General features: G+C 41.6%; 1 protein-coding gene across 1 annotated transcript in view; it reads left to right on the top strand.

The window, feature by feature from the left end:
* Positions 1 to 12,511, top strand: part of Gpc3 (glypican 3) — a 474,609-nt gene that overhangs the window by 405,422 nt on the left and 56,676 nt on the right. The window lies entirely within an intron of this gene.

The raw sequence follows: 12,511 nt of genomic DNA, 5'->3' as shown, positions 1-12,511 counted from the left end.
CTCTGCCAAACAAAATTTAAAATACATCATCCTAAGTTGTTAGCAAAAGGTCAGATCTCAAATTCCTTTCCTATTGGAAAATACCAGACGTTCCATTTCACATTCTTTCATCCAACTGGTTGACCACCATTCAAATCAGTGAAGGTACAGAAAGGAAAACTCCACCACAAGGCAGGACTCTGCCGTTTGGTATACGCAATATGCAGTGAGGCTTGTCAGTAGTCCCCCAAAGAGTCAAAGATTTTCGTGGTCTTCTATAACTAAAGTCCTACAAAACCTATATGTGGTCAATTCGAAAGAGCCAATCATGGGCTGGAGAGATGGCTTAGCGGTTAAGCGCTTGCCTGTGAAGCCTAAGGCCCCCGGTTCGAGGCTCGGTTCCCCAGGTCCCACGTTAGCCAGATGCACAAGGGGGCGCATGCATCTGGAGTTCGTTTGCAGAGGCTGGAAGCCCTGGCGCGCCCATTCTCTCTCTCTCCCTTTATCTGTCTTTCTCTCTGTGTCTGTCCCTCTCAAATAAATAAATAAAAAATGAACAAAAATAAATAAATAAATAAATAAAGCTAGATGCATGAAGTGACACATGCATCTGGAGTTCATTTTTAAAAAAAAGAAAGAGCCAATCATTTCATCATCTTCAATGTTATATTCGCCCCCCCAACATTTTCACATGCGTCCCAGTTTTTCATATTCAAAAGAATTATCTGAGCATCTTAAGTTGAACTTTCACTTAAGGAACGAAGCTAAAAATGGAAGGAAGAGCACCAGTCTTTGGCTTCTTCGGTTGCAGCCTTTAAAGGTATATGGTTAGATATGAATATGGTAATGTGTTTGCTCATGTTCCCTGCTTCCTGTGAGAACCCGTTTCCCCCTCAGGACTTCATAGCCTAAAACTTGGGAAGGGAAATGCTTGAAATTCTCTAACCTCCAAGGAAACTGGAAACTCAAAATACAGCTTTCCATCAAGCCCCAGCTCATTTACTTGTACCAGATGCCTTGGGTCATTTATTTTTCCCTCGGAATAATATAATGTAGCCTTAATTATCTGAAACATATTTAAAAAGTCATAGTTTTCAAATGGTATGCCAGAGGAGGAAAACTGTCTTCCCTAAAACCTGGTTATAAATTCCGATTTTCGATTTGGTCTTTAAAGGAGGGAAGCTTTGTCAGGGCCACAATAGGCACCTCACTAACTTTCAGGGGCCAGAGACCTCTGGGAAGAATAGCAAACCAACATCCCCCAGTCACTGAGGTTGACTTTTCAAGCCCAAGGCTGCTGTGGTTCATGCACAGAGGTTATTTTTAGAGACAAGAATTCTCATTTCCCAAAAGTACAACCACAATATGTCTATTTGGAATGAATCACATTGATGCACTCAGACAGTAGTAAACGCTCAGCTCATGTCGGTGTAACCTCAGTTCCCTGAGGAAATCAGTCATATCTTGGTACACATTCACCCTGGGACCCTTGCCTTCTGTAGATGGCCCTCATCTAACTTGAGACCATTCCACTGGAAGCCAAACAGTGCCGTGTGATCTCACTGCTGTCTTTGAAAGCAGGTTTTCCTTCCAGGAAAAAAAAAAAAATTAGATTTCATCCTTACAGCTTTTCACAGTGGTTTAAAACTGATAGCGAGACAAAAAAATATCTGGAATCTTCAGCAAAGGGAATAGCCGGGGACAGAGGCCTTCAGGTGAGGGCTTGACTTGGTGGCGCACCTTTGTGGTCCTTTTCTGGATGTGCACTTTGCTGTCGCAGCTAGCCTTGTCAGCCTGTTCAGGTGAGCTGCTTGGAACTAGGCGTGACACCTCCAACCTTATGGGACTTTTAGCCCCTGAAACAGTAGTTTCTTCAAGCAAGGAACAAAGGACATACTGGGTGGAGGTGGGGTGGGAAAGGCTCCCTGGGTGGCCCTGGGAACCTCCTTGAGCCACTTAGGGCTTTGGGTAACCAGTTGGTTTATTTACTTAGAAAGATCAACTGTCTGCCTTCCTCTTTGACTTGACCTCATTTTTTTTTTTTTTTTTTTTTTTTTTTTTTTTTGGAACGGGCGTGGTGGCGCACGCCTTTAAGCCCAGCACTTGGGAGGCAGAGGTAGGAGGATCACTGTGAGTTTGGGGCCAGCCTGAGACTACCTAGTTTTTATCCCATCTCAAACCTTAACCTATGTGACTGGAGCTACTCTCTCATAAGCTTTGATTTGTCTCGAGAGAAACAGCCTCTCACTCTTGATACTCCTGTCTCATATTCCTGCTTACTGGAATTACAGGAGGCCACCACCATGCCCTGTCTTTTGCATTTTTTTTAAAGAAGATTTGGGGCTAAAAATGGGCCTATTATTTCTCCCCATTGCAATTTGCTCATTTTGGGTTTTCAATTTCTATTTATTTTTTTGAGAGAGAGGGAGAAAGAGAATGGGTACGCCAGGGCCTCCAGACGCGTGTGCCCCCTCGTGCATCTGGCTTACATGGGTTCTGGGGAATCGAACCAGCCTCCTTTGGCTTTGCAGGCAAATGCCTTAACTGCTAAGCCATCTCTCCAGCCCCCATTTTTTTCTTTTTAGTTTTTAATTTTTATTTATTTGTTTGAAAGAAGCAGAGAGAGAGAGAGAATGCAATTTACTCATTTTGTAAAATGAATCTAATGATACTGCCTCACAGGGGCCCTTGGGAGGATCCACTGAAAACAGATAATTTTAATTAATAATAAATACTACTAGTAAGCACTCAATAATTAACATTAAGGCCTATGGTGACCAACAGAATGAGCCCTACTGTAACTGATTGTTACCTGTATCCCCCAATTCAGAATTCATCCTGTGTTAATGTAGTGTTTTAATATATAATACTAATATATTATTGTGGGAACACTTAACTATGTACCACATACTAAACTTGTTGCTTTCGGCGAGTTACCTCATTTAATCCCTACTTCACAATGTGGGAGACAAATATTATTGTACCTACCTTATAGATAAGACACATAAAGTTGAGGTTAAATAATTTGTTTGAGGGAACAAAGCTGGTAGGTTTTAGAGTTCAGATTTGAAACCAAGTTTTCTGACCCTGTTGTGATATGCCTCCTATTTTTTTAAAAAATAAATTTTTATTTACTTATTTGCAAGAGATAGAGAATGGGTGAGCCAGTGCTTCTAGACTCTGCAAATGATCTCCAGGTGCATGCATCACATTGTGTATCCAGCTTTATATGGGTACTGGGAAATTGAACTCAGGTCGTTAGGCTTTGCAGGCAATCACCTTAACTGCTGAGCCATCTTTCCAGCCCTGCCTCCTCTTATTAAAAAAAAAAAAAGTGTTTACAATTCTAAACTGCACTTTGAACATCACTAATTGGAAAATCTGAAATACAAAATGCTCCCAAATCCAAAATTTCTTGAGTGTCAGAAGCACATAACACCATTGGTAGAAAACTCTATCAAGATACTTTGTCTCATGCCCCAAAGTATTTAAAATTCGATTCAGTTTATATGTATATGGTTTACATGATACACACATGAATTTTGTCTTTATACTTGAGTCCCATACCTCAGACATCTTTGTATACATGCAAGTATTCCAAAATCTGAAAATGCTGAAATTAAAAGCATTTCTGAAAAGCCAGGCGTGGTGGCACACGCCTTTAATCCCCAGCACCTGGGAGGCAGAGGTAGGAGGATTGCTGTGAGTTCGAGGCCAGCCTGAGACTCCATAGTGAATTCCAGGTCAGCCTGGGCTAGAGTGAGGCCCTACCTTGAAAAACTTAAAAACAACAAAAAAAAAAAGCCTTTCCGAGAACAGCTGCTCAACCTGTATTGGTAATATGCCTGACAGCTTCCTAAAACCACAGAGTACCATTTCTCCCACTGGGCAGGAGCTTCGACCTCACTTCGTAAACCCCAACGTCATTTACTTCTTTCACATCCTCATTGGTTTTACTGTGCTGGCATTTGTTTAATGAGGAAAAAGTTAGCTTTGAAAGTTTCGGCAGGCCATTTCCAAGGCAGAATAAGACTCTCAGGGCAGCTGGACGTGGTCAAGAGAAAGGGGTGCTGGAATGAGAGGTGGGTGCGGGAGAGAGAGCCAGCCACCAGCAGCTCCTGCTTCTGCTCTTCCTTCCGAGGCACCTCCTAGTGTGTCTTTGGAGCCCAGATCCTTCCTTATCTGCCTGAGAACATCCAGAAGGGTTTGTTTTGCTCAGACTTAAGAAAATCCCACCCAGACTGCTTTCTGGGGCCTCAGTGTGTGGCCATGGAGTGTGAGTTGGTTTGTCTCACAAAGGCATCTGGCAGAAGCCCCTCATCTCTGCTGCAGCGGTGGTGACAGATCATCCCTTCCTCTCCTTCCCTTCCTCCTCCTCAAGGTCATCCTCATCATCACCCTAAGCAGTAGAGTCAGTGTGTCAGAGAACTTACCGCATTGCCCAGCAATGAACTAAGGGCTATAGATGTGATGTTCTATTTATTTGACCATTCTTCCATTTAATGCACTTTTACAGGAATAGTATCTTACTTTCTACCAGTATCATACAAGACACTGGTAATCAGAGCAGATTGTATCTCTTCTGTAGTCTACTATAGATGCAATAGGGAAATGTATCGTTAATTACAAATTGTGCAAAGCCCTATAGATAAAAAAAAAAAGCATCCATCTGGGCTACAGGGATGTCTTAGCGGTTAAGGCGTTTGCCTGCAAAGCCCAAGGACCCAGATTCGATTTCCCAGGACCCACATTAGCCAGATGCACAAGGGGGTGCATATGTCTGGAGTTCGTTTACAGTGGCTAGTTGCCATGGCGTGCCCATTCTCTCTCTCTATGTCTCTCTCTCTCTCCCCCGTCAAATTAATAAATAAATAAAATATTTTATTAAAAAAAGCATCCATGAGACAATAAAATGCAAATACTATTTTTTATTTATTTGAGAAAGAGAGAGAGAAAAAGGCAGAGAGAAAGAGAGAATGGGCACGCCAGGGCCTCCAGCCACTGCAAACGAACTCCAGACACATGTGCCACCTTGTGCATAGCTTACGTGGATCCCAGGAAGTCAAACTTGGGCCCCTGGGCTTTGCAGGCAAGCACCTTAACTGCTAAGCCATCTCTCCAGCCCCAGATACTACTATTTAATCTAATTCATCAACAACCCTGTGAAGTTAAGAAGTAAAACTATCGTCTACTTTCCAGGTAAAGAAGCTGAAGCTCAGAGAGGCTAAATGACCTGTCCAGAGTAACATTGCTAATAAAGAGGCGGGGCAGAGATTTAAATCCATCCTGGTCAGATTCCAAAGCTCACACTCTCTTAAGTGCTATACATCATTGCTTCCCCAGTGTGTGAAGGGCATATATGGCCATTAATTCTAGCCCTGTACATTTGGGTTCTGGCTTCATCTCAAAAGTGTGGCATTGTAATTGTTTCCAATTAGTTGTGGCTGTGGCTTGATGCATGTGTTCAAAGGAAGTGTGCATGCAAAGCAGAGGTCACATGCTAGGCCTTGTGGATGTGCACAATGTGTAAATCATAATGGCATTCCCAAAAGGCCGGGATTCATTGGAGTCCCCACATTTGTTTTTCATTAGCTTATGCTACTCAAATACAAACAGTAAAGCATGTGTTTACATTGCTGTGGACATGGGAAACCAGGCCCCCAAAGCATTCCTTGAAGGTTGTATAAAGCTGAGCATCCAAACAGCTCAAAATCAGTTTTGTAAGCCCAGCTTAATAGCTTTAAAATGTAACCTGGATTCCACATATTTAACAAACGCCTAGAAAAGGGCATGTGAATAGCCAAAAGAGACAAGATCAGCCAAATCCTCAAAATATGTACCAAGCCCCATATTTACTGTATCGATTTTGTGACTTATCCTTTTTTTTTTTTTAAGTGCTAAAGAGCTTAAAGTCAAGAAAACTCTTAGCTTTGTAGCAGCAGGAATGGAATTTTGCACTCGATCCTAACCAGCTGTTTGAAGCTTTTCAAAACAAACCCATTCACGATGAGATAGTCTGATTACTTAAGACACACTAGATGGCAAGGCTGAGGCAAACAAGCAGGAAGCCCACATTAAGGTTGCAGGCGCCATGTTCCATTCCCCTGCCCAACTAGTACTGAAAGGCTTCCCCCGTCCAGCCATGGTAATGCCTGGCCTCTGAGAATGGGAAGTTATCTGAACCCAAGTCAACCGAGTTGTCACAGATGGGAACTGCACTTTGATTACTTGATGTCTTTACCTAAGTTGTGTTTCTCTTGAAGAGTCCCACACATCAGGATGGAAGCATTGTTTGGACTGAGACCCTTAGCAATTACCTAGTAACTTAGTCAAATCTTGTCCACTCTCTGAGCCTTGGGATCCTTTTATGCAACGATCAGGAACAGAGATCTTCCCTGTCACGTGGGTTGGAAAAAACATTTGAGGACCATGTGACAAAACTTGTGCTCAGCCCCAGAACAGTCTGAGTCGGCTGTCTTATGTCCTTGCAATCAGGACAGTAACAAGAGACATATTATCTATACTATATAGACCAGGAGTTGTGGCTCTCACTGGCCTCATTTCAGCATATTTAATCCCCCATAAGAACAAGAAGTATGTCTTTTGATCTTTGTTCTCTTACCAGCCAAGCATGAAAGGAGCTCTGGCCAAGTCATGTTGTCCCATTCAGAAGTTCCTTTTTGTGATCTTAGTCATGTTTTGAAGGATATGAAATTGCTATATTCTACAAAGCCTTTTTTTCTCTTGCACTGTGTTTCTAATTCTCTCAGGTAATTATTCCAGGTTTTTGTTTCTTTTTATCACACAACCTTGGCTACCTGTTCTATCTAAGGCTAGCTTTTCATCTTTCCCTTTCCAGTTGAATGAAGTCAGTCTCTTTTATAGAAGGAGGTTTGCATCAGCTACAAGGACAAAAAGGTCATGGGGACCATACCTAAGAGGGAAAATGTCAGGTTGCATTTACTCCTTTCGAAAATTTGTTTGAAGATCGACAATAAGGATTCCACCATGCATAGTGCTGAGATGATTCATGTCCAAGGTCAGTTTCAAGAGGTTTCTGGGAAGCAGAGGAACACTGGAGAAGCATTTTTTTAATTTTTAGCTTTTTGTTTTAAGATTTATTTGAGACAGAGATGGAGAGAGAGTGAGAGTGAGAATGGGCACACCAAGGCCTTTAGCCACTGCAAAGGAACTCCAGACACATGTGCCACCATGTGCATCTGGCTTATGTAGGATCTGGAGAATTGAACCTGGGTCCTTAGGCTTTGCAGACAAGTGCCTTAACCGCTAAGCCATCTCTCCAGCATTTTTTTTTTTTGTTTTTCATTCAAAGTAAAGTCTCACTTTTGCCCAAGCTGACCTGGAATTCACTATGTAGTCTCAAGCTGGCCTTGAACTCACAGCAATCCTCCTACCTCTGCCTCCCAAGTACGGGGATTATACCCACTGAGACCCGAACTCAAAATTACTTATTATATAACTAACCAATGATTACAGTCTCGGTGGCTTAAACAGAGTTGAACAGAGGGCAGTGGCTATAGAAAAGCTTGGTTGTGATGAGCCCTGTGTGCTCTGCTGCATGTAAAGCAATGTGTAGCGGATGCATCACGTTTAGAGAGTGCCTGTACAGAGAGTAGAATGAAAATAATCAGACTTGTGTTTTAACAAAGTACTTGACATTGATAATCATTATTCTGAGTAAAGGTCTTTTCAAAAACTAACAGGATACTGTCCTTTGAAAATGGCAAACAGTTAATCAAAAGAATTAAGTCCCTTGAGTTACCTGCTTTTGTGTGCAAAAGTCCCTCATAATTTTCTTTCGACAAAGTGAATGTTCAGTCTTAAAAACATTGTAAAGAGTGAGAAAGAGAACTGAAGGTCAATATTGTGAATTGTAATTAGCTGATTTGATTTCTGGGCCCAAATCCAGGCTGCGCTTAAATCCACAGTCCTTACTGGCAATTTGTCCTCTGACCTGTTACCTTTTTTTCAACACTCTGTGCTTCAGTCTCTTCTTTAAGATATATGCATTAACAGTAGCTTTCTGCCTTTGGATTTGTTTTGTTAGTGTGTGGGGGCTGGATTCTTGGAGTAGCTATCCATGTGGAATGGTTGGGATATATACTATAATCTTTCTTCCATGCCAGAGCTATCTCCAAAATGAGTATCATTTAAAATCTAAAGAAGTACCCTCACTGGCAAAGTTTTAAAGGCGTTTTTAAAAAAAAATTGTTTATTTTTATTTATTTATTTGAGCACAACAGACAGAGAGAGAAAGAGGTAGATAAAGAGATAGAGAATGGACGTGCCAGGGCCTCCAGCCACTGCAAACGAACTGTAGACAGGTACACTCCCTTGTGCATCTGGCTAACATGGATCCTGGGGAGTCGAGCCTCGAACCAGGGTCCTTAGGCTTCACAGGCAAGCGCTTAACTGCTAAGCCATCTCTCCAGCCCTAAAGGCTTTTTTTTTTTTTTTTAATTTGCACTTTGTTTTAAACCGAGCTACCCAAGAATACTAGGAGTGCTGTACACAAGATCAGAAAAAGGCCTCTCAAAAGCAGCTACAGGGCTGGAGAGATGGCTTAGCGGTTAAGCGCTTGCCTGTGAAGCCTAAGGACCCCGGTTTGAGGCTCGGTTCCCCAGGTCCCACGTTAGCCAGATGCACAAGGGGGCGCACGCGTCTGGAGTTCGTTTGCAGAGGCTGGAGGCCCTGGCGCGCCCATTCTCTCTCTCCCTCTATCTGTCTTTCTCTCTGTGTCTGTCGCTCTCAAAAAAAAAAAAAAAAAAAAAAGCAGCTACAGTTTATCTGAAAGGGTTTGGCCATTCATTCACAAGTTCTTCTATAATTGCTTTTGTTGTTGTTATCGTTTGTTTGTTTTTAAATTTTTTGTTTATTATTTTTATTTATTTATTTGAGAGTGACAGAGAGAGAAAGAGGCAGATAGAGAGAGAGAGAGAGAATGGTTGCACCAGAGCCTCCAGCCACTGCAGATGAACTCCAGACGCATGCGCGCCCTTGTGCATCTGGCTAACGTGGGTCCTGGGGAATCAAGCCTCGAACCGGGGTCCTTAGGCTTCACAGGCAAGCGCTTAACCGCTAAGCCATCTCTCCAGCCCTGTTTGGTTTTTTGAGGTAGGGTCTCACTCTAGCCCAGGCTGACCTGGAATTCACTCTGTGGGTTCGGGCTAACTTCAAACTCACAGCCATCCTCCTACTTTGGCATCCCAAGTGTTGGGATTGAAGGCGTGCACCACCATGCCTGGCTCTTCTAGAATTAATTGGGACTTTGAGCTTTCTCCTTTTCTATGAGGTTATGGAAGTGCTTTAGAAGAATGAAAAGATACCATGCCACTGCATTTTGATATAGTTCAGCTGCACATTTACTGAGTATCTATTATGCCAAATACTTCCTTAAACACTGTGGGATTCAAAAATACACAGGATGGAGTCCCAGGGCAGCCTATAGTGTGGTGGTAGAAAGAAGTCATAATACACATAAGTAATACCAGATCACACACAGAAAGTGACATTTCGAGGGTGATGATAAAGGAACACTCATGGCAGATGGAGAGGGAGAGTTATAATGAAAACTTTATTGAGGACATGGCACTTGAACGTGGAAGGCTGGAAGGTTTTCAATAGGCAGAAATGAGCACCAGCTCAGAGTGTTCTCACTTAATGTTTACTGATGGTATTAATAAAAAAAAAAGCTCAAATATGAGATGTGCCTGAAGAATAGCAAATTCACTAGTCTCTTCCTAACCACAAATTCTCTTTATGTAAAAAATTCCAAACCAAATAGTCCATGGCATGAACAAAGAATGCATTCTTAAAATTTAACATAAATTGATTAATGTCAAAAACATTTTTTTTCCCTAAGAAATCCGGATTAAGAGGGAATTGTGGATTTGGGATAAACTATAGTGATGTTTAGAAGAGCCTGGACTTGACTTGCTCAATAAATGGTTTATGGATTGTGGGAGCCCATGAAACCCAGAGATCTATGAAACCAGAACTGTTTACACAACAATACGAAAAAAATGACTTGTCTCTTGTACTGTGATATTTGCCAAGGCAGTGATGAATACAGGCGCTGGCATTCCTGTGCAAATCAGTGGCACCAAAATGCAGTAGTAGTCATGGTGATTGACACTGGCATTCATTTTCAGACAAATATGCAACTGTTTTACCTAAGCTGAATCCTGTTGTTGAAGCCATGAATATTACTAATTTTTTAAACCTTAACCCTTGAGTATAATTTCTTCATATTTTGGGTTATGAAATGGGAAGTACAAAAAAAGCATACTGCAAACACCATGTCAAGGTCCCAACACAGCCCCATGAGAGATAACTCAAGCTGTGAACTGAACCAGCTTCTTTTTTCATTTATATTTGGGAGAATGACTGACAAACTATGGTTATACAGACTTGAATGTTTGCGTCATTTTCTTGGAAAGGAACAAAGAAAGGCTGTCAGCTCAAGGAAAACAACTTGAAGTATTTATTGCCGATGATAAAATTCTAGCCCTCAAAAGAAAACTAAAAATGTTGAGAACTTGTATCTGCCACCATAAGCTTTCACACTTCCCAAGACTGTTCTGATCAGATTCAAAGTGAGATTAGATGATACATTTTTTTTAATATCCTATAATGGAAGGTGTCAATATTTGGAAGAATCACAGAGCTCAGTGAGCCAATATTTTCCATATGATCTATATGTGAGACAAAATGAGTCAAGAGCTCATACAGATACAAAAAACATCAATGGGTTTTAGTGTAATGGGTCATGTAATGTGCACTTTTATGGTCTCCTATTTCACTTTGCGACTACTTGTTGAGGAGAGGAGAGAAATCTGCACATTTTTAAAAGTCTACTAATACACATCTCTCTTGTCCAATTAGATATTTGTGGGAGGGTGGATTTTCTGTGAATTCAGTTTCATCCAAAAAAAATAACCCATCACAACAATCTGAATGGAGTAGATGTGATCATCTAGAGAGTACATAAGCTGGATATTAGAGATTTGCAACCACATAAAACAATCCCACTCCCACTAATTGGTTTATTTCTGGAAAAATGTTTGCTTTTCATTTTATAAGGTGTATGGAGATACATTCTGGGTTTATTGTTATGTTTCAAGAGCTATCAAGTTTATTTTTAAAATGTATTTTCAAGCAGAGAGAAAATGCGTATATGTGTGAATATGGACACATCATGGCCTCTTGCCTCTGCAAACAAACTCCAGATACATGCACCACTTTGTGCATCTGGATTTATGTGGATACCGTGGAATCAAACCCAGGCCAGAAGGTTTTACAAGAAAATGCCTTTAAATGCTGGTCCATCTCCCCAGGCCGACCAATTATTATTATTGTTTAATTTAGCAGTTTAAAATTTCTCAAAAATTTAACAACTCTCAAAATAGTTAAAAAGTTGAGAGATTAAAGTTGTATAAATGAAAGTTCTCTGCATTTAACAGCAATAGTATAAAGGCTTCTTTAGGTTGGGGGGGGGTCTTGCTTAGGTGTAAACTATGTACTGAGCACATATGAAGCTCCAGGTTCTATCTTAAGTCCATAAAGTAAAATAAAGCAATTCTGTTAACAGTTTGTCTAGCTTATAAGAGAAGGAAGCATTAAAATGAGAGCATTAAGACAGTGCTGTGGCAGGGACTATAGTTGGTTTGATTGTTTGAAAACCATCCAAGATTGTCACTAGAGAAGAACTCTCTGGACATTGTTTACTTATAAATGAATAACCTGCAGAGTCCATTTCTCCATGGCATATGGCTTTTTCTAAGTAGATCTTGATATACCAACTAAATCACAGGTGGAGAACATAAAAGTTCACTTCACAGTGACAGCAACAGTAAACACCGAGATAACGGAAACCAGAGGCAGGAAGCCTGCCTGTGCATGCCGCGTTTTTACCTGGTCCATTGGCACAAGAATCTCCGTTTCTGTCAATCCAGCCCCTTTCATTGACTAGCATTAGGACTGAGAGGGCTGCGGATGGGTGGCAGAACAGAAGCTAGAGCAGAAATGCAGGATAATAAAACAAAGCTTGAGGAAAACAAAATGGATTCTGACAACTCCCTCAAGGACCATTCACGCTGGGGGCTTGGATCTCTGGGTCAGTGGAGAGACTCGGGGTGATGGAATTCATAAAACTAGGCCATGTGATTGACAAGCTAGGCACTGTAGATCAAAACAAACATGCTCTGAAAACACTTTTTAAAGGCTATGTAATTTTTATTTTTTTTAATTTATTTATTTATTCGAGAGCAACAGATACAGAGAGAAAGACAGATAGAGGGAGAGAGAGAATGGGCGCGCCAGGGCTTCCAGCCTCTGCAAACGAACTCCAGACGCGTGCGCCCCCTTGTGCACCTGGCTAACGTGGGACCTGGGGAACCGAGCCTCGAACCGGGGTCCTTAGGCTTCACAGGCAAGCGCTTAACCGCTAAGCCATCTCTCCAGCCCCAAGGCTATGTAATTTTTAATCCCACTTGTCAGTAGCATAGTAGCC

Source organism: Jaculus jaculus, chromosome X (assembly GCF_020740685.1).
Source record: "Jaculus jaculus isolate mJacJac1 chromosome X, mJacJac1.mat.Y.cur, whole genome shotgun sequence".
Classification (NCBI taxonomy): Eukaryota; Metazoa; Chordata; class Mammalia; order Rodentia; family Dipodidae; genus Jaculus; species Jaculus jaculus.
The sequence above is the reverse complement of the archived record's forward strand: the minus strand, read 5'-3'. Positions and strand labels throughout refer to the sequence as shown.